The sequence below is a fragment of the Globicephala melas genome, chromosome 18 (genome assembly GCF_963455315.2).
Source record: "Globicephala melas chromosome 18, mGloMel1.2, whole genome shotgun sequence".
NCBI lineage: Eukaryota > Metazoa > Chordata > Mammalia > Artiodactyla > Delphinidae > Globicephala > Globicephala melas.
The window spans coordinates 527,858-550,314 of NC_083331.1; the positions used below are offsets into that span (position 1 = coordinate 527,858).

General features: G+C 37.8%; 1 protein-coding gene across 4 annotated transcripts in view; it reads left to right on the forward strand.

Moving 5' to 3' along the window:
- The window catches only part of ZMYM2 (zinc finger MYM-type containing 2), an 88,917-nt gene that overhangs the window by 1,421 nt on the left and 65,039 nt on the right, over window positions 1-22,457 (forward strand). The gene's annotated exons all lie outside the window — the stretch shown is intronic.

Below are 22,457 nucleotides of genomic sequence, written 5' to 3' on the forward strand. Positions count from 1 at the left end.
AGGGGTGGGGGAAGGAGGGCATATTGCTGGCGCCCTCTAGAGTTCCAGGGCGGGAAGTGAAGTTGTTGCGTTTCTGATGCTCGGTGTGCAACCATCTTTAACACTTTTTCTTCCTTTAAATGGAGAATTGATTGAAGGGGTTGGAGGAACAGAAAGACGGATTTAACTCTGTGTGTACGACGTAAAACACAAATTTTGACCTTTGGGGTTCATGAGTTGGTAGATGTTTTTGATGTGTTTGCTTAGGAAAGGGCATGAGGTCCACTCCTCCAGTTCTCTTAGTTTACCAGCTAGTGTGCTGGTGAGACCAGTCCGCTGCTCTGGTTACTCTTAGTCCCCCATATTTTGTGATGCTTAGTCTTCACTCGAGTTGTTCTTGAACGTGTTATCTGAGGGTTATCGTTTATTGCTTGCAGTTTGTTGGTTTTAAGGTAGTCTTGGAATGTGCGAGACACTAAGGTAAACATAACGAGTCGTTTTCCATCAATTGAAATTAGTTACAAAATATCAGTGAATTTTAGCATTCTAGAAAATTGTATCTCTGGAGCCTCCTGACAGTTGGTATTGTAACTTGCAGATCTCTGTCAGAGGTGAGTCATGAGTAATAGTAGCTCATGCTTCAATATTAAGTCCCAAATGGGCCAAAAAATAATTGATGATGAACATACTGATTGCATACTGATTGTGAAGGATGATGTGAGGATGACAACTTGTATGAAACAAACACTAATTGAGGTAGGTGCCGGGCACTTCCATGTATTATTTCCTTTACTCTTGGCAAATAGCCTGCAGGGTAATAAAAATAGCATGTATTGAGCCCTTATTGTATGCTAGCACAATAGTAAGCTAAGCTTTTTTAAAAAGTTAACTATGAAAACTTTCAAATTTATGAGTGATAATAGTATATTGAACCTCTTTGTACCTATCATTTACATTCTATAATTATCAACACATGTCCAGACTAATTTTTAACATGTATTAAGTAATTTAATCCTCGTGAAAACCTAGTGTTTTTATTCCTAATTCGTAGAGGAGGAAACAGAGGCATAGACAGATACCCAGGTAGTAGTAGTATTTGGTAGAGCAAGGATTTGAACTTAACCGGTTTGATTACAGGCCTAAGTTGAGCAACTGTGTTGTCCTGTTTTTTTACATTTTTTATTTATTTTATTTTATTTTGTTTTATTTTTTGGCCACGAGGGGGCTGGGGGTGGAATGTGGGATCTTAGTTCCCCCACCAGGGATTGAACCCATGCCCCCTGCATTGGCAGCTTGGAGTCCTAACCACTGGACTGCCAGGGAAGTCCCACGTGTTGTCCTGTTTTAAAGTATATAATATGCTTGCTTTACAAATTTAGAAATTGAAACTGAAAAAAATTGAAGCTTACAATTTTCTCAGCGTATATTGTTTTCATGGAGAGCAGTGGGTAAACAAATACGAAATGTTTGACTCTTACTGAGTACCTTTTAAAAAAATAGTAGTACCACAGTTATCAATTAGATTATTTGACTGCCTTAAAACTAACAGGGTCTGTTTGAAACAGAAATAATATATTCTCTTTTTTCAGTGTGTCTGTGCAATTTAGTATCCATAATTGTTTCCTAAATACTGTAACTTGAATGACTGTAACTTCTGTAATGAGTTTAAAGCTCTTTTCAAGCATTAGATCATTCAGACATAGTGGATCAAGGATTAGATCTTTCAACTAGATGGGCAGTGCTTATTTTATCACCCCATATTTTCACAAAAGATTTACCTTTCTGAAGTTTTTTTCTTTGTTCTTATTTGTGATGTTGATGGGGAAAGGTCGATTGGTTAAGTAAACATTTGGAGATGAGGACATACAAAATGTATAATCAGGACTTTTCTGTAATGTCAACACATGTATACTAATGAAAACCATGGTTCTTTCTAATACAGTTGATCCTTGAACTACATGGGTTTGAATTGTTGGTCCACTTATACCCAGATTTTTTTCAATAGTACTACACCATCTGCAGGCAGTTGGATCTGCGGATACGGAGGAACTCAGTAATAGGAAGGACCAACTATAAGTTATACATGGATTTTCTTCCTTCCTCCCTCCCTCCCTCCCTCCCTCCCTCCCTCCCTCCTTCCCTCCTTCCTTCCTTCCTTCCTTCCTCTTTCCGTGCATGAGGGATCAAACCTGTGCCCCCTGCAGTGGAAGCTTGGAGTCCTAACTACTGGACCGACAGAGAATTCCCTATACATGGATTTTCAACTGCTACCCCCTGACTCCTCCAGTTTTTGAAGGGATGTAGTTCTTGTTTTCCTTAATGATTTAGCTCAGAATTAAAAATTCTTTTACTTAAGAACACCAACTAATGGTGCTTTAATGCGACAGACAATAAGATGAAGATAAGCTGACAATTTTAAATTGACATTGATTAAATCAAAGTTCTTTATTATACATAAATTTATTGCACACTTAATGTGAGTTAGATGCTTTTAGATGTACTTAAAAGTATTTTGATATTTAAAAATACTTCACATATTTATGGTACTTTTCTTTAATGCATCCTTAAGAGTATGTATTCCTCCCACTGTCCTTTTAAACAGTTGAGGGAAAGAGAGAGTGGTCCCTGCTTTTCCATGTTCTGCTTATATAATCTCATGGACTGGAGTTCTGTACCTCATGTGGTGGGACATCTCTGAATCACTCAGATGTCCCACAGGTGCTGACAACGAACGTTTCAGACTTTTGTGTGGATATGGAGCTTGACATACCATCTTTGTACAACAGTGTTCATATCCTTAAAAGTTTTATTGTATGTTGCCCTTGTTTGAGGTACAAAAGTGCCTAAACTTAATGCATTTGAGACAAAATGAATCTTCACCTTTAGTCAGATGCTGTGTTATTACTGTGATGGAAACAATGTGTATGAATGCTGGAACTCTATCTTTGTTGTCAAAAGGTGTGGTAGAATTAGAAATTTTATATCTGTTTCTAGGCATTCATGTCTATCTGCCCCATTAACAATATTATTCACACATATTATTATATTGAACAACACTTACTCTAGGAGGACTTTGGCTTATTCAACTTGCAGGTGTTTTTTTTAGGCAATGCAAGATGAGCCTAAACCCGAGTGCTTTCTCCCGTCGGATTATCTAACAGTATTTTATGTAGGGCATTTTAAGTTAGGAAACAAGTACACAGAGAGATTGTGTTGATTCCATGCATTTTCCATTTTTTCATTTCAGTTGGTTAATTTTTTTCTGTTTCTGTCAGAGCATAGAATTGGGATTTTAGAATTGAACAGGACTTCTGAGCTAATGAAATCTCAGAGTTCTTAAGGACAACTCCAGTATGTAAGAACCATAAAGTTGTCACTGAGAAAAGTTGCTTTTAGATAAATCAGTAATTTTGAACTATGGGGCTCTGGGTAACAACTGTAGTTTTTTATTTTTTATTTTGGTTGTTTACCAGCAAGAAAATTGTTTTACGTAGTTGGAATTGCAAATTTTTATATCTGTAACCTGTTTTTTAAACAAGTCACTTTTGTAATCTTAGGTTTCTGTTATTAAAATAGTAATGAGAAGAGAATTATGAAGGCCAGCACTGAACACTTAACTTAGTAACAAGATAAGTTGGTCATCTTGAAGTGTGTTAAAAGTTGGATTACAACACATTTGAGCATATCTGTTGTTTTATTGCATATTTTTAAATGTATTAATCTTTTGGATCAAGTTTTACACAACACGAAGCACTTTGTAACTGCAGAATAAATTTTTGTGAACTATTGAAAAGTCTAGAGTTAAAATGTGTAGAGAGGTTTGCTAAATTGCTTGCTCACACGACTAGTTTGGGATTTGTTCTTAGTTCTATTTTATTTTTAACTTCATAGCAGTCCGTTGAAAATTACAAGTAATAAAATTTAAGAAAAATTTGGGGTCTTTAATTTGAAAGAAGGGTATGACTGTTGGGGGTTTTATTTTTACTGATTTGATCAATGTCCCATAAGTGTTAACGTTTACTATTTCAAGAAATGATTTAAGAGTAAACTTTGGATATTAGGATACATATTTGATAGTCCTGACTTTAAAAAAAACAACAACAAACTTTCACATATTTTTGTTATTAATGTGATCTTGTTTTTATCTTTCTTAAAGAGTTACCAAATTATTGTTAAGAGAATTTCAGCCATTCTCTTTAATATCAATAGGGTGCCAGGGGTCAGATTTCTCTTCCCCAGAGGGTTCTAGATATTTTTCTCTCTATGTTCCTAGTGAATTTGAAGGTCAGATTTGTTTTTGTGAATTTAAAGTATTTTATCCTTAAATTATTAAATATTTTAGTGTGATTCTGATATTAAATTGTGATTTAAGATAAATTTACTAGGAATAGGATTAATTGTTGCAACCTCATTAAAATTTTTGGGAAGGATCTGTTATAGTTCTTGCAATAAACATTTTTTTTCTAACTATACATTTTGATTGGATAAGAAAAATACTTAGGACTTCCCTGGCGGTCCAGTGGTTAAGACTCCGTGCTTCAACTGCAGGGGCTGTGGGTGTGATTCCTGATGGGGGTAAGATCCCACATGCTGTGCAGCACGGCCAAAAAAAGAAAAATACTTTTTAAGTAAATATTTTAAGTAAAATTGTGATGTGCAGTTAGAGGTTTCAGACAGAAGAAAGTTTGTAAAATGTGACTAATACAATGAAACAACTTAGTTGTTTTACTTCATAGCAGTGCCATGTATATGTTACTTTTTCTGTAGTAGCCTAGATTCCTTTATTAATTGTAAGAATTTAATCTGAAATTATGGTTTTGTAACTTAAAAACATTAAAGAAACTTTGTAATACTGGAACAGTTTCATAATCATTTGTTTCAAAGAGGTATATCTTTTGCCTAGGAAGAGCGGTGTTTCTTGGACTATTGAGCTGGACCAGACTGAGAATAGTTCAGGGTAATCAGGGTACTGTGGAAATCATTTATTCAACAAATTGTGTATCGTATACTATCTATTATATATCAGGTAGTCATAAAAGATGTGATCTGTTAATGTTGGTTAGCAGTTTCTTTGGTGCTAATGCTCATTTGGGGTGGCCTCAATGATTATCAGATTAGTGAATTTTGTTTCCAGTTCTGTGGAAGTAAAGAAATGTTAGAGTGGAAGTGAAAATTTAGGTTAAATGAAATTTTTATCTTGTCTTTTTGTTTTAGATTTCTATTGGTATTTTTTTCTTTGAAGCTTGTTTTATTTTAATTATTTTAGTTTATTTTGATTATTTCTGGCCCTCATGTGGTATCTGAATTTTTGTATGTCCATGTTTGTATGTTTGTTTTTTTTCCTAAATTCTTTTTTTAAAAAATAATTAATTAATTTCTGGCTGCGCTGGGTCTTTGTTGCTGCACGCGGCTTTTCTCTAGTTGGGGCGAGTGGGGGCTACTCTTCATTGCAGAGTACGGGCTCTAGGTGTGTGGGCTTCAGTAGTTGTGTCGTGCGGGCTCAGTAGTTGTGGCTCACGGACTTAGTTGCTCTGCTAGACCAGGATTGAATCTGTGTCCCCTGCATTGGCAGGCGATTCTTAACCACTGCGCCACCAGGGAAGTCCTGTTTGTTTGTTTTGAAGTAGTGAAAAATTTGCTCTTGTTTTAATTATGTAAATTTGTCGCTTTAAAATTAAACTTGTTTTAGCTTTACAACTTTTATTACTATGAATATTGTCTCACTCTCTATGTTTATTTTTGTATGTCTGTTTTAATACTGTGAAGTCCTTTTTCCAGGAAGTCATTACATTCTATATCTGCGAACAGTTTTTGTTGCCCATCAAAGCTTGTGTTGAAGTTGGTCTTTTTCTTCCATGACACAGGCTCCTGACTGCCACTCTTCCTTGTTGTCTTCATTTCATCCTATCTTCCTCTTGGACTTAAGTGTTCATTTGCCTTTCCTAACTTCCTTTTGCATTAAAAAAAAGAAAAATTACCACACAGTATCTGAAAAAGCATCCTATGTTGTAAGTCTAATTTTGCTGTATTTATATGAGGCGTATCCAGATTTTATTAAACTTTTGAATTTGGTGAGATCATGGAAGAAATTTGCTGAAAATTATCAAATTTCACTTAAAATAAATTTTATTTTATATAAATTATGCCTCAGTAAAACCGTTAAAAACCATTTTTGCTCCACCATTTACCAATTTGTGGTCTCTGATAAGTCATTTAACCTCTAAGCCTTAATTTACTCATGACAAATAAGTATAGTACTGCCTGCTTTCTTGAGATTGCTGTTAGGTGGGTTAAAAGTAATACAGAGAATGTGATTGGCCAATAGTAGGTGCTCAGTTAACAGCAGCTACAGTTCTTCCCTGTTTATATAGAGCAAACATCATGAATTTGTTGCCACCAGTGGGACAGTAAACTCAGTGAATGCTCATGCGATAGAAGGAATTACGTTCCTGTTCACAGCCTTCTCTCTGACGGCTCCTTCATTAGTCTTTTAAGTGTGCTAACATGCTCTCTCCTCCAGAATCTCTGTACCTTTCCCAAACTTCCTTTTCCTGTACTTTTCCAAAGAAACTCACTGATTTGCACTCTCAACATATACCAAATCTGCTGTTTTGAGGTCACTAGTGACTTAATTTTCAAATCTTAAGTGCCTTTTTTTTGGTCTTAATTCTGTAAGATTTGAAATTTATTATATTCCTTGCAACTCTATTGACTTCTGGGACTTTGAACTTAACATTATCTTATACTTCTGATGATCTCCTTCACTTCCCCTCATTAGATTCAAATATGGAGACCTTTCTGTATCCTTATTTCCTAAGGTACTTAGCCCTCTCTTGTTTTGTTTTGTACTTTGACCTTAGTCCATCTTGTTAGAAAGTGGGAGTTATATTTACAAGGCACTTTCATCCTATTTCTTTCTCCAGTCTACAGCCAGATTAATTTTCCCTAAAGCCCAGTCTGATCACATCACTCACTTTCCAAAATCTTCAGGGATTCTTGCTGGCATGTGAAACAAAATACAAACTTACAAACTAAGCCTGGGCTTTAAAACCCTTAAAAAGAAGAAATCAATTAGGAAATGCGTAATATGTGATTTTTTTAAGGTAGATTCTCAGTGTTCAGTTTGTGGAGACAGTCATGTACATGAATAACTGTAAACAATGAAGCATAATCGGTGACCTACAGAAATGAGTAGCTGTATGCATATCAGAAAGGGCAGTTCTTAATATTTTGGTTATGAAGATAAAATGTGCCCTTACAATCAAGTAATAAAGAAGTATGTGACATAGAAAGTGTAAGTTCCCCCATAATCCCATGATGATTTTTTCCTGCTCATCATACTAATAATTTTGCATACATATTGTTATCAACAGTCAACATTTTCGATAATTGCTTCCCTATCCTTATGTTGCCAAAGTCTTCAGCTGATTAATGTTTGAATTCTACTAATCAGTGTATTAGAGCAGGTCACAAGCCTCAGTTCTATATGATAGAGGGTAATGTGGTAGCATTAGTTCAGCAGAAGCTTAATGAGCAAGGTGGGAAGAGTGGTGCTGAAACTGAGCCTGTCCTGAAGGCAGGGTCAGATCAGGCAGGAGTCTTATAACGGAAGTAGACTGGAAAGCCACGGAAGAAGCAATTGATGTAGTCTGATTTAATTTTTAAAAAGATCTTTAGATAGTCTGGGGAATATAGTAGGTGATGTCAGTAATCCAACAGAAAAATGGTGATGAATTTCTAGGGCTAGAGGAGTGTTAGAAGAGATGGTTAAAAGTGGACAGTTTCAAGATTTATTTTGGAAGTAGGATAGGAATTGGGGATGGCATGGGTGTAGGTGAAGAATGGAGAAGAAATTAAGGCCTCCAGACTTCTGGTATGACTAGCTAGACACATAACATCCCCAAATGGCAGAGACTGGAGGAGGGGTAGATGAAGAGTGAAAGAGCATGCTTGAATAACTAGATGTAGGGAGTAGGCAGTTTGGGGCTTTGAAACATCTTGATTGAGATAAATTAAGGACTCTGGGACACTGAGGTATTATTTAAAATCATGGGAGTGTATGAGATCCCCAAAGGAAGTTAAAATTACTTGAAAGTACATTGCAGTTAAAGTTGGTCCTATGGGAAAGAAGAGATTATTCCTTACCCCAGAAATTCTGTGCCCTAGAGCTAACCTGAATCAATTAATTAATTAATTAATTAACTAGATCAAAAGGGATTTTTGTTTAGACGCTGTCATAGCCCTTGAATGGATTTTTAGTATGTTAATTAAATGATTCCTGTCAGCTTCTAAAGCCAGAGTAGCATTGTTGTGGATCTCTGATAAAGATATGTTATAAAATGATTTCGTAGCTAGATGGTAAGCAGCATGAGGTCATATGCAGAGGTCATAATCTGTGTTCATCTATCACTGACCCCTGTCCCCTTTGCTCACTCCCCAGAGGTTAGTGGTAGCATCAGTTTAGTGTGTATTACTATAAATCCTTTTTGTGCATATACTAACATGTACCTGTAAGAGTAATAAAGTAAATTTATATGGGCATTTTAAAAACATGTATCTTTCTGCGACTTGCTTTTTTCACTTAGTGGTATGTCTTAGACATTTTTCTGAGTTAGTATGTAAAGGTCTCTTTAATAAACTGTTGTGTGATACTTCATGACATGGATTTAACAGTTTAGCTATTCTGTTGGTAGACATTTAGTCTATTTGGAATTTTTTGTTACATATAAAATTCTGCATGAAATATACATGTAGTAGTTTCTTTGGGTTCATGTGTGTTTTCTCTGGGGGAGATTCTGGAGAATAGGAATTACTGAGTCAGTATGTGCATATTACATGTTTTTATAGGTACTGCCTAATTGCCTTCCACTGGACCACAGTACTGACTACCCTTTCTACTAGTTTCTCCACATTCTTGACAATACTGGATGTTCTCAAATAGTTAAAGTTTTGTCAATTTAATTTATGTTCTTTCTAAAGAATGGATATCAGTTCTTGTTATATCGATTACAAGTATATATACACATTATATATTATATATAACATAATATATATCTTTTGTAAAATTTTATACCTTACTTATGGTGCTTCTTTGCTATGTAAACATTTTATAATGTAATGGGAAAAATCCATTTCACTATTGCAAGAAATAGGAGCAATTATAATGAATATGCAAGACTTTTATGAAGGAAATTGTAAAATAATACAGTAGGACATACGAGAAAACCAGAATGGACAGATTTACATATATCTGGATGGGAAGACTTCAATAATGTAAAAAAATTAATATTTTTGTCTTCAAATATCTCTAAATTCAGTGAAATCCTAACTAAATACCAGAATAGATACATATGGTACCAAATTTAAAAAGTAAAAAGGGTAGAAAGGTGAAAAAACGAAACAAAACAAAAAAGGAAGACTCCCCCCTCTCCATCCACACAGTTCTCTTCCTTAGAAGCAAACCACTGTTGTCGTTTTCTTGGCCGTTTATGTAGAGTTATTCTGTGCATGTGTGCGCGTGCTCATGGTGCGTGTGTTTATCCTTTGTTAGGTGCCTTACTTGCATTTATTTTATGGGAGAGGTGGTTCCATGTTAGTGTGGAAGTATGTTGAGAGCTGCCTCAGTTGTTTCCAAGGCTGCCTAATGTTTCACTGTTTGTCTTTATTGTCATTCATTTTATCAGTTGTCTGTTGAGAGACATTTAGGGTGTTTCAGTCTTTTAAGTTTACAATGAATGTCTTTCTACATTTTGTTCTTAAAAACATGAGATGATATCTGTAGGAAGAATGTCTAGAAGTGGAATTGCTTGGTCAAAGAAATATTTTTTTGAGTTGCTGTCAGTAGAAGTTGTACCAGTTTACACTGATTTACACTATGAGAGTACACGGTTAAACCTTTTGATTTTTGTCAGTGTGTTAGGAGAAAATTGGTGGCCCTTTAGAGTTTTACCTTGGATTTCTCTTAAATATTTCATATATTTAAGAGACATTTGTATTTTCTTGTGAACTCTGTTCACATCTTTTTGGTCCTTTATTCTCACTGGTTGTTGGTTTATCTCATTGTAGGACCTCTTTGTCTTCATTTTTTTAGGATATGAGTTGCAAATATTTCCTTTGTAGTTAATCATTGTCGTATGCTTGGTATTTTTTTCCCCCATAGAGGAATCTTCTATTTTGTTTTTTCAGAAAAAATTCTGGTAAAATGTATTAACATAAAATTTACCGTTTTTACCTTTTTTAAATGTATAGTTCAGTGGTATTAAGTATATTCATAAGTGTTTTTTAAAAATCACCACTGTTAATTTCCAGAGCCTTTTCATCATTCCCGAACATAAGCATCATACTCATTAAACATAATGCCCGGTGCCTCTTTACCACAGCTCCTAGTGACGTCTCTTCTACCTTCTGTCTCTATGAAATTGCCTATTGTAGGTACCTTAAATAAGTAGAATCTTAAAATGTTTGCCATTTTGTGCCTGGCTTATTTCACCTAGCATGTTTGCAAGGTTCATCTATGTTGTGGCATATATCAGAATTTCTTTCCTTTTTAGGACTGAATAATATTCCATTGTATGCCTACATTTTGTTTATCCATTCATTTGTTGATGGACCCTTGGGCTCATTCTACCTTTTGGTCATTGCGAATAAGACTGCTGTGAACATTGGTATGCAAGTATCCATTTGAGTCCTGGCTTTCAGTTCTTTTGTATATATGTATATAAATAAATCTAGACGTGGAATTGACTGCTCATATGTTAATTCTACATATAACTGATTTTTGTACGTCTCTCCAGGACTTGTTATTTTCTTTTTTTAAAAAATAACATCCAGGGCTTCCCTGGTGATGCAGTGGTTGAGAGTCCGCCTGCCGATGCGGGGGACATGGGTTCGTGCCCTGGTCTGGGAAGATCCCACATGCCGCGGAGCGGCTGGGCCTGTGAGCCATGGCCGCTGAGCCTGCGCGTCCGGAGCCTGTGCTCCACAACGGGAGAGGCCACAACAGTGAGAGGCCCACGTATCACAAAAAAATAAATAAAAATAACATCCAGGGCCTCCCTGGTGGCGCAGTGGCTAAGAATCTGCCTGCCAGTGCAGGGGACGTGGGTTCGAGACTTGGTCCAGGAGATCCCACATGGCGTGGAACAACTAAGCCTGTGCGCCACAACTACTGAGCCTGCACTCTAGAGCCCACATGCCACAGCTACTGAGCCCACGTGCCACAACTACTGAAGCCAGTGCACCTAGAGCCCATACTCTGCAACAAGAGAAGCCACTACAAGGAGATGCCCGCGCACCACAACGAAGAGTAGCTCCCGCTCGCCGCAACTAGAGAAAGCCTGCGCACAGCAGCAAAGACGCAACGCAGCCAATAAATAAATAAATAAATTTATTAAAACAAAACAAAACAAAACATTCAGGGACTTCCTGGTGGTCCAGTGGTTAAGACTTCGTGCTTCCACAACAGGGGGCATGGGTTTGATCCCTTGTCGAGGAACTAAGATCCCACATGCCGAATGGCACAGCCAAAATCAAACAAACAATCAAAAAATCCATCTTCATTGCTGTGAAATGGTATCTCATTTTTTTTTTAATTTTTACTTTTAACTGTGGTAAAAAAACACATCATAAAATTTATCATCTTGGCCATTTTTAAGTGTATAGATCAGTAGTGTTAAGTATATTCACATTATTGTGCAGCAGATCTCCAGAACTTTTTCATCTTGAAAAGCCGAAACTAACGATTAAACAGTTCCACATTTGCTCCTCAGCACCATCCTACTTTCTATTTGTATGATTTTTGACTTCTTGAGATACATTATATCATTTATGTGTGATCTTTTTTCACTTAGCATAGTAGTGATCTCAAGGTACATCATTGCTGTAGCATATAACAGGATTTCCTTTCTTTTTAATGCTGAATAATATTCCATTGTACGTATGTACCACATTTGGTTTATACATTCATCTGCTCGTGGAACTTTTGGTTGCATCTACCTTTTGGCTATTATGAATAATGCTGCTGTGAACATAAACATGCAAGTATCTCTTCGAGATCTTGATTTTAGTTATTTTGGATATAGTATACCCAGAGTTGGATTGCTGAATCTTATGGTAATTCAATTTTTAATTGCTTGAGTAACCTCCATGCTGTTTTCTATAGCTGCTGCACCTTTTTACAGTCCCATCAGCAGTGCACAAGGGATCAAGTTTCTTCAACCAACCAACCAACCAACCAACCAGTTTCTCTTCACTAATACGTGTTACTTTTTGTTTGTTTTGATAGTAGGCATCCTGATGGATGTGACATGTTTCCTGGTTTTGATTTGCATTTGCCTAATGACGGATGATGTTGAGCATAGCATCACTGGGAAGAATTTGAGAAGGATCAGTGTTAATTCTTCTTTAAATGTTTGGTAGAATTCACCTGTGAACCCCTCTGGTCCTGGTTTCTTTGTTGGGAGATTTTTGATTACTGATTCAATCTCTTTGCATATTATAATTCTATTCAGAGTTTGTATTTCTTCTTGAGTCAGTTTTGGTAGTTTGTATTAGGAATTTGTCCATTTTATCTTGGTTATCCAGTTTGTTGGCATATAATTGCTCATAATGTTCTCTTATTCATTTCTGTAAAATCAGTAGTGATATCTTATTTTCATTTCTGATTTTTTTTTTAACTTTTTTATTTTTGGTCTGCTATTCACATATCAATTACTTTCTTTCTTTGTTTTTGGCCGCACCACATGGCTTGTGGGATCTTAGTTCCCTGACCAGTGAAAGCGCCAAGTCCTAACCACTGGACCCCCAGGGAATTCCGTTCGTTTCTGGTTTTAATAATTTGAGATTTTGTTTCTTTGTCATACTAGCTAAAGATTTAATATTTTCAAGGAACTACTTATTTTTTTTCTGTATTTTTCTGCTTTCTGTTTTGTTTATCTGTACTCATCTTTATTACTGCATTCTTTCTGCTAGCTTTAGTTTGCTCTTTTTCTGGTTTCTTAAGGTGTAAAGTTTGTTTATTGATTTGAGATTTTTAACGTAGGCATTAGTAGCAATAAGTTTTCTGCTGAGCACAGCTTTCATTGCATCCCTTAAGTTTTTTAAATTAATTAATTAATTAATTTGGCTGTGTTGGGTCTTCATTTCTGTGCGAGGGCTTTCTCTAGTTGCGGCAAGCGGGGGCCGCTCTTCATTGCAGTGCGCGGCCTCTCACTGTCGCGGCCTCTCTTGTTGCGGAGCACAGGCTCCAGATGCGCAGGCTCAGTAGTTGTGGCTCATGGGCCCAGTTGCTCCGCAGCATGTCGGATCTTCCCAGACCAGGGCTTGAACCCATGTCCCCTGCATTGGCAGGCAGATTCTCAACCACTGCGCCACCAGGGAAGCCCCATTGCATCCCTTAAGTTTTGATATGTTGTGTTTTTGTTTTTTGTTTCAAAGTATTTCTTCACTTTCCCTAGTGATTTCTTCTTTGACCCATTGGTTGTTTAAGTGTGTTAATTTCTACCTATTTGTGATTTTTCATTTATGCTTCTGTTATTTCTAATTCCATTCCATTGTGATTAGAAAAAATACTGTATCATTTTGATCCTTTTAAATTAAAAAAAATAAGTTTATTTGTTTGGCTGTGTTGGGTCTTTGTTGCTGCATACTGGCTTTCTCTAGTTGCGTTGAGTGGGGTCTACTCTTCATTGTGGTGTGCGGGCTTCTCATTGTGGTGGCCTCTTGTTGTGGAGTACGGGCTCTAGGTGCGCAGGCTTCAGTAGTTGCAGAATGCGGGCTCAGTAGTTGAGGCATGCGGGCCCTAGAGCGAGTGGGCTTCAGTAGTTGTGGCGCATGGGCTTAGTTGCTCAGTGGCACGTGGGGTCTTCCTGGACCGGGGCTCGAACCCATGTCCCCTGCATTGGCAGATGGATTCTTAACCACTGCACCACCAGAGAAGTCCCTCATTAACATATTGATAATTATTGTTTTATGCATTTGCCTTTTAAATCATAGGGAAAAAAGTAGTTATAAACCAAAAGTACATTAATACTGGCTTTCTAGTGATTTTCTGTATTTACTTTATATATATATTTATGTATTCATTTGTATTCTTTATTTCCTATGGCTTCAATTTACTCTATGGTGTGTTTTTATTTTTGCCTGAAGGATTCCCTTTAGCTTTTCACGTTGGGTAGGTCTGCTGGTAATAAATTCCCTTTTGTTTATCTGGAAACGTCTTAATTTCTCCTTAATTTTGGAGGAGTTTTTTTGTTGGATATAGAATTCTTGGTTGACAGATTTTGTTGTTGTTGTTCATCTTTTTAAATGTCATGCCATAGCTTTTGGCTTCCATGGTTTTGGATGAGAAATATACTGATGATCCAAATCTTTTTGAGAATCCATTGCATATGATGAGTCACTTGTCTCTTAGTTTCAAAATTCTCTTTTACTGTCGGGTCCACAATTTGATTATTACCTGTCTTGGTGTGGCTATCTTTGAGCTTAACTGGCTTGAAGTTTGTTGAGCTTCTTGGGTATGTATATGCATCTTCATCATATTCGGGAAGTTTACAGCCATTGTGTGTTCAAATATATTTTTTGTCCTTTTCTTCTCTTTTTATGTTACATGTGTTGGTGCACATGGTGGTGTTTCACAGATCCTTCAGGCTCTGTTCATTTTTCTTCATTCTTTTTTTCCTTCTCCTCAGACTGGATAATTTTAATTATTCTGCCTTTCAGTTTACTGATTCTTTCTTCTGCTTGCTCAGATCTGCTGTTGATCCCCTCCAGTGAGTTCTTCATTTCTGCTATTATATTTTTCATCTCCAGAATTTCTGTTTGGCTACTTTTTTTTTTTTAATTGAAGTATAGTTGATTTACAATGTTGTGTTAGTTTCAGGTATACAGCGAAGTGATTCAGTTATACATATATATATTTTTCATATTTTTCTCCATTATAGGTTATTACAAGATATTGAGTATAGTTCCCTGTGCTATACAGCGGGTCCTTGTTTATCTATGTTATGTATAAGAGTAGTGTGTATTTATTATAAAAGTAGTGTTTATCTATTTTATATATAAAAGTAGCATGTATCTGTTAATCTGAAACTCCTAATTTATCCCCCCCCCATTTCCCTTTTGGTAACCATAAGTTATTTTCTCTGTCTATGAGTCTTTCTGTTTTATAAATAAGTTCATTTGTATCATTTTTTTAGATTCCACAAGTAAGTGATACCAAGTGATATTTGTTTTTCTCTGTTTGACTTCCCTCACTTAGTATGATAATCTGTGGGTCCATCCATGTTGTTGCAAATGGCGTTATTTCATTCTTTCTTCTCGCTGAGTAATATTCCATTGCATATATGTACCACATCTTCTTTATTCATTCACCTGTCGATGGACACTTAGGTTGCTTCCATGTCTTGGCTATTGTAAACAGTGCTGCTATGAACACTGAGGTGCACGTATCTTTTTGACTGAGAGTTTTTATCTTTTCCAGATGTGTGCCCAGGAGTGGTATTGCTGGATCATATGGTAGTTCTATTTTTAGTTTTCTAAGGAACCTCCATACTGTTCTCCACAGTGGCTGCACCAATCTACAGTCCCACCAACAGTGCAGGAGGGTTCACTTTTGTCCACACCCTCTTCAGCTGTTTGGTTACTTTTTTTTTTTTTTTTTTTTTGGCTATGCCACATGGCTTGTGGGATCTCAGTTCCCCAACCAGGGATTGAACCCGTGCCCCCTGCATTGGAAGCGTGGAATCTTTTTTTTTTTTTTTAAATATAAATTTATTCATTTATTTATGGCTGTGTTGGGTCTGTAGGCTTCTCATTGTGGTGGAGCTTGGGCTCTAGGCGCATGGGCTCAGTAGTTGTGGCTCGCGGGCTCTAGAGCACAGGCTCAGTAGTTGTGGCTCACAGGCTTAGTTGCTCCGCGGCACGTGGGATCTTCCTGGACCAGGGCTCGAACCTGTGTCCCCTGCATTGGCAGGCGGATTCTTAACCACTGCACCACCAGGGAAGCCCTGGAAGCCTGGAATCTTAACCACTGGACCACTAGGGAAGTCCCTGTTTGGTTACTTTTTATGATTTGTATCTGTTTGTTTACGTTTTCATTTTGTCCATACCTTGTTTTTGGATTTCCTTTAATTCTTTGTCCATGCTCTCTGTTAGCTCATTGAGCATATTTAAGGTAGTTGACTTAATTTTTTTTTTAAATATTTATTTATTTATTTGGCTGTGTGAGGTCTTAATTGCAGCATGCGGGCTCTTTTAGTTGTGGCGTACAGGATCTAGTTCCCTGACCAGGGATTGAACTCGGGCCCCCTGCGTTGGGAGCACAGAGTCTTAGCCACTGGGCCACCAGGGAAGTCCTGATTTAATGTTTTTGGCTAGTTACTCCAGTATTTGGGATTCCTCAGGGATGGTTTCTAATTCTTTTATTCCTGTGAATAGGGCATACTTTTCTGTTTCTTTGTGTGTTTATACCATTCTGAGAATATTATACCTCTGGATATCTGATGCTCCTTAGGTTGCTGATTTTTCCTTGGGGATGGAGCTGTTTATTTTTGACTTTTTAAACATTTTTTTGCAGAGTGTGAACTTCTTGTTGCTTGTGTCCTTGAAGTTAATGTTCTATCACCCCTGTGGTGAGCTAGTGACCTGACAAAAAGTTTTTGTAAACGTCTGGTAGAAAAGAAGAAGAACATTGTACAGGGTTGTGGTTCATTAAATCTGAGAGATGCTACTGGGAATGCTTCTGCTGCCCAGAGGGCCGAGGCCAAGAGGAGCCCAAGCCACAATCCCAGATTTTGTTGGAAGTCCCTCACCGCCAGTCCTGTGTTCAGCCAGACCCCGGAGGACTGCAGGTGCTGTCCCCTTGGCCGACCTGGGGGGAGGAAGGTGGGGGATGCTCACCCACTTAAAGTGAGCAGCAGCCTCTTCTTCACACACTCCCCTGGCGCTTAGTGTCCAGTCAGGTGCAGAGACCCCAGAGATTGCTTCCAGTCCCTCTGTCCAGCTCATTAGTTACTCAGGTAAGGGGACCCATACCCAGAACTTCTAATGCTGCCATTTTGGGTGACATCTGTCTACATCTGTTTTTAAGGACCTGTGAGGACCTGTTGCCTTATTCTTCTAAAAATTATGTTGATCAAGATACTTCCTACTTTATGAGAAGTGAATGTTGACTATAAGTTTAACTTCGTTTGTAATCCAGTCATTTCAAAACTTTATTTACCGTGGGTTTTTGAGGTGTGCTGAGTCGGTTACAATGAGTCATGCTCCTTTGCTTTCCCTCTTCCAAAGTTTTGGTGCTGTTGAATTATCCCTTGTTCTCCTTGTTCTTGTGGGTTTGTCTTTTTTTTTTTTAATCTCCTTATTTAGTTGGTCTTTTGATGGAAGCAACATTTTATCTCTGTCTCCAGTTGACCATCCAATTAATTTAATATTAATTTCCACATATTAAGTTTATACCCATCACTTGACTAAGTTACAGGCATACCTCGTTTCATTGCACTTCTCAGATATTGCACTTTATTACAAATTGAAAGTTTTTGTTAAAAATTGAAGGTGTATTGAGCAAGTCTATCAGTGTCATTTTTCTAACAGCATTTTAAAATTAAGGTATATACTTGTGTTTGACATAATGCTGTTGCACACTTAATAGACAACAGTATAGTGTAAACATAACTTTTATATGCACTGGGAAACCAAAAAAATGCATGTGACTCACTTTACTGCGATATTTGCTTTCTTGCGGTGGTCTGGAAGTGAACCCACAATGTCTCTGAGATATGTCTGTATCTCACTGTAGTAGTTTTTTGGGTAAATTATTTGAGTCTTTGAGGTAATGCTAATACAATTTGCATATAATGATAATTTTCCTTATTTCAAATTGTTATATCTTTTTCATATTATTACATTGGATGGTACTTCCAGAGCAGTGCTGTGTAGTAATAATAAAGAATATCCTTACCTTAACCTTGACTTTACTGATAGTATTTTAATATTTCCCGTTAAGCTGGATGATATCTTTTGGTTTGATATATATATATTTATAAATCCATTTTTCCCATTTTATTCTTTTTTTTTTTTTTGCGGTACGCGGGCCTCTCACTGCGGTGGTCTCTCCCGCCGCGGAGCACAGGCTCTGGACGCGCAGGCCCAGCGGCCATGGCTCACGGGCCCAGCCACTCCGCGGCATGTGGGATCCTCCCGGACTGGGGCACGAACCCGTGTCCCCCGCATCGGCAGGCGGACTCCCAACCACTGCGCCACCAGGAAAGCCCCCTATTCTTTCTTTATTTTGTGGCCACGCTGTTTGGCTTGCGGGATCTTAGTTCCCTTACCAGGGATTGAACCTGGGCCACCGCAGTGAAAGTGCCAAGTCCTAACCACTGGACTGCCAGGGAACTCCCAAGAAATTTTATTCCTAAAAATTTTAATTTGGGGCTTCCCTGGTGGCGCAGTGGTTGAGAGTCCGCCTGCCGATGCAGGGGACACGGGTTCGTGCCCCGGTCCGGGAAGATCGCACATGCCGCAGAGCGGCTGGGCCCGTGAGCCATGGCCGCTGGGCCTGCGCGTCCGGAGCCTGTGCTCCGCAACGGGAGAGGCCACAGCAGTGAGAGGCCCGCGTAACGCAAAAAAAAAAAAAAAAAAATTTGTTATACTGCCTCAGAAGTGTTAGAAGTGCCATTAGCACATGTTGAATAATACCCTTTCCTCTAGAGTAGAGAGTAATTCACCTTAGCTTTCTTTGTACCTCTTATGGCACCTAGAAAGCTCTGGGGCTTATTAATGAGAAAGTGATGAATGTTTTCCTTGAATCACTTTGAAATGCTTTCTTTGTGATTTTCTTTGCAAGTTCATAAGCTTTTCTCAGCAACTACTGATACTTTATTGTTATGAATGTCAACATTTTATTTTTTAACTACCTTTTCTTTGTTTTTTCATGAGAACATCGAGTATTATGTTGATTCTCACTGAATCAAAATATAAAGCTGAAAGCGTTTATAATTTATGATGATTGTCTCAGTCCATTTGGGCTAGTATAACAGAAGTACCATAGACAACCGACATTCATTTCTCAGAGTTCTGGAGGCTGGGAAGTCCGTGATCAAGGCTCCTGCAGATCGGGTTGTGTGGTGAGAGCTTGTTCCTGGTTCATAGACAGGCTGCCATCTTGCTGTGTCCTCACATGGTTGGGGGAAAGGAGCTCTCTTGGTGTCTTTTACAAAATGGTCCCTAATCCCACTTACGAGGGCTCCACCTTCCTGACTTTAATCACTGCTCAGAGGCCCCGCCTCCTACTACCATCTCTTTGGAGGCCAGGATTTCATCAAATGAATTTGAGGGGAGACACAAGCATTTGGTCTATAACAATGATGGAGTGGAAGCTTAAAAATGAACCCTAAAAATGAAATCTTGAGGTATACGCAAAAACTGCCTGGTGGTTATTAGGAGTTAACTGTGCTAATTGATTTTCACATTCAGTTAGTTATCTCTTTAAATTCTAAGAAAAACCCTGGGAACTATATTTATACCCTTTTATTCTAGGGAAAATTGAAGCCCAGAGAAGTGAAGTTATTTGCTTGACGTTAAATAGCTAATTAGCATTGACTTAATGTAGAAAAGTGGCTAAAAGGAATAGATTTTATTTGGATAAGGTAGAAATGATCAACTTTAATCAGATTCTTTTCTTTATAGGACTAAATGAGTGTTTGGTAGTTGAAGCATATTCTCAGTGACATATAGAAGTTACCAAATTTATTTATAGTATAGGATTTGAAAATAACTGTTATGGTTGAGTAATTATTCTGCTTGAGAAGTGGATTACTGCAGAGAACTGTGTAGTAAGGAAAGTCTTATTCTCTGCTCCATGGTTATCTCGTGAGGAGAATGAATGGATACCTTGCAGCCACCAGAGGGCACTGTGGATTCAGTTGTGGCTTAAGCCCCAGAAATTGTTGTCTTCTGTTTTAGGTATGCTAAAACATAGACAAGATAGAGAAAACTCGTGCTTTAAAAGCCTTTGCATTCCATAACCTCAGTAGATTTACGCCCCATTCCTCTGAAAATTGTTATTGTTGATGAGGATACTTCCTACCTTCTGGCAAATGAATGTTAACTAGTTCAGCTCCATTTGTGTTTAAAAAGCTCAGCTCAGTGCTCTGTGTCGACCTAGATGGGTGGGATGGCGGTGGGGTGGGAGGGACATACATACAGCTGATTCACTTCGTTGTGCAGCAGAAACTAACGTAACATTGTAAAGCAATTATACTCCACTTTAGAAAAAAATCTCATTTTAGCTTGGCACTTTGGGCTTGATATTTTTCTTTTGATACTTGTGTATTTTGAATATTGATTTGGTTACTGTTCTATTGAATGGCTGTGTCCTTTTTTAATTAATAAGAGCTGTGCTACATTATTTTATTTAATACTTAATCACATATTACGTAGTAGTTATGAATATTCAAATCCTGACCTCTCCCACTTCCTGGCTGTGGTTTTGGACAGCTTACTTTTTTTTTTTTTTAAATAAATTTATTTATTTTTGGCTGCGTTGGGTCTTCGTTGCGGCACGTGGTCTTTCTCTAGTTGTGGCGAGCGGGGGCTGCTCTTCGTTGCGGTGCACAGGCTTCTCACTGCAGTGGCTTCTCTTGTTGCAGAGCACGGGCTCTAGGCACTTGGGCTTCAGTAGTTGTGGCACAAGGGCTCAGTAGTTGTGGCTCGTGGGCTCTAGAGTCCAGGCTCAGTAGTTGTGGTGCACGGGCTTAGCTGCTCTGCGGCATGTGGGATCTTCCCGGACCGGGGCTTGAACCCATGTCCCCTGCATTGGCAGGTGGATTTTTAACCACTGCGCCACCAGGGAAGTCCCTTGGGTAGCTTACTTTTGAGGATTGGGTTTTTAAAAAAATAAATAAGGGAGATAATGATTTTACTTCATGGTGTTGGTTTAATGTTTAACCATCATGAATATTTGGCTCATACTAAGCATTAAATAAATGTTAACTATTACTGGATGAATGTACTTGTATTTTAAGAGAACCTAATTGAATTAGTTATAAAAATTTTGAATCAAATGTTATTCAGCTTATTTCAACCTTTAAAACTTTCTGTAATGGTAATGTTAAAAGATTTTTCATGTTTACTTAAAATTAAGTGAAGGCCTTATGTGAAGGTTTCCCAGCACATTGCTATTGTTTTACCATAAAGAAGTCTTTCTCACTGAGGAGCTGTTCTGGGGTAATGTAGTATATATCTTAGTATTTGAAAGTATATTTAAAGTGTCTTAGAATATGGAATGGTAATTTAATTTGTAGCTCGTTGGGTAAGGCAGATAGTCACCCCTTAAGTTTTTAAATGGAATTATCCATTTTCTTTAAAGCAGATATAAATGTGTCTTTTCTCATTTTCCAATATTAGCATGTCTTCCATCCTGACACACACAGCTTTGGTTTAAGAGGAACGAAGAGGGTTTTAGAATCAAGCTTGATTCATAGTGCTTGAATCCTGATGTTGTCTTGGAACCTTGGGCACTTTTAATTAATGTATCTGAGCTACTGTTTTTTTCTTAATTGAGGTGTAGTTGATTTATGATATTATAAAAGTTTCAGGTGTACAACCTAGTGATTCACAGTTTTTTTGTTGTTTTTTTTGGCCATGCTGTGTGGCTTGTGGGATTTTAGTTCCCTGACCAGGGATTGAATACGGGCCTTAGCAGTGAAAGCCCAGAATCCTAACCACTAGACCACCAGGGAACTCCCAAATTCATGATTTCTGACGGCGGGGATGTTTATCTGTTTTGTTTATTGATTTTTATCAAGTGTCTAAGACAGTGTCTTGTGGATATTGGGTGCTCCATAAATCTTTGTTGAATGCAGTTAATTACTTGTTGCCTTTGGTAAGTTCTGTGCTTGTCTTTATATCTCATCTCATCCAGTTCTTCCCCACCTACCTTGTTCCAGCCACATTGGCCTTTATTCTGTTGCTTGAACTTCCCAGCTTCACTCCCTTTAGGCTTTTGCAGGAGCTGCCCTTACCTCAGTTTTCCCCCAGTTAGATGTTGCTCATCACTCCAGATCTCAGCACAGATATCGCCTGCTCGAAGAGGCCTTCTCTGACTCCAGAGTAGAGTACTTCTCTCTTCGTTCTGTTACTATCCCTGTTTTTTTTTTTTTAATTTAAGTTTAGCTTTAAAAAATAAGTGAGAAATCATGCTCAAAAATTAAGAAAATGCAACAAAATATACAGTGAATAATTTCTCCATCCCTGTCAGCTGTCTGTCAAAGTGATACTTATTTATATTAGTGTTGCCCTCATCCTTCCAGAGGCTTTTATAACAATGTAAGCAAAGGGCAATATATATGAAACAGTAAGTGTTCTTAAGCCCATTTGTTTTGAGACTGGGCTGAGTGGCCTTATAAGAGAGAGGATTACCGAAGAGCTAAGAGTTGGCCTTGGGGCCCTTAAGCCAGTCTTAATGCCTGTACAGCTGG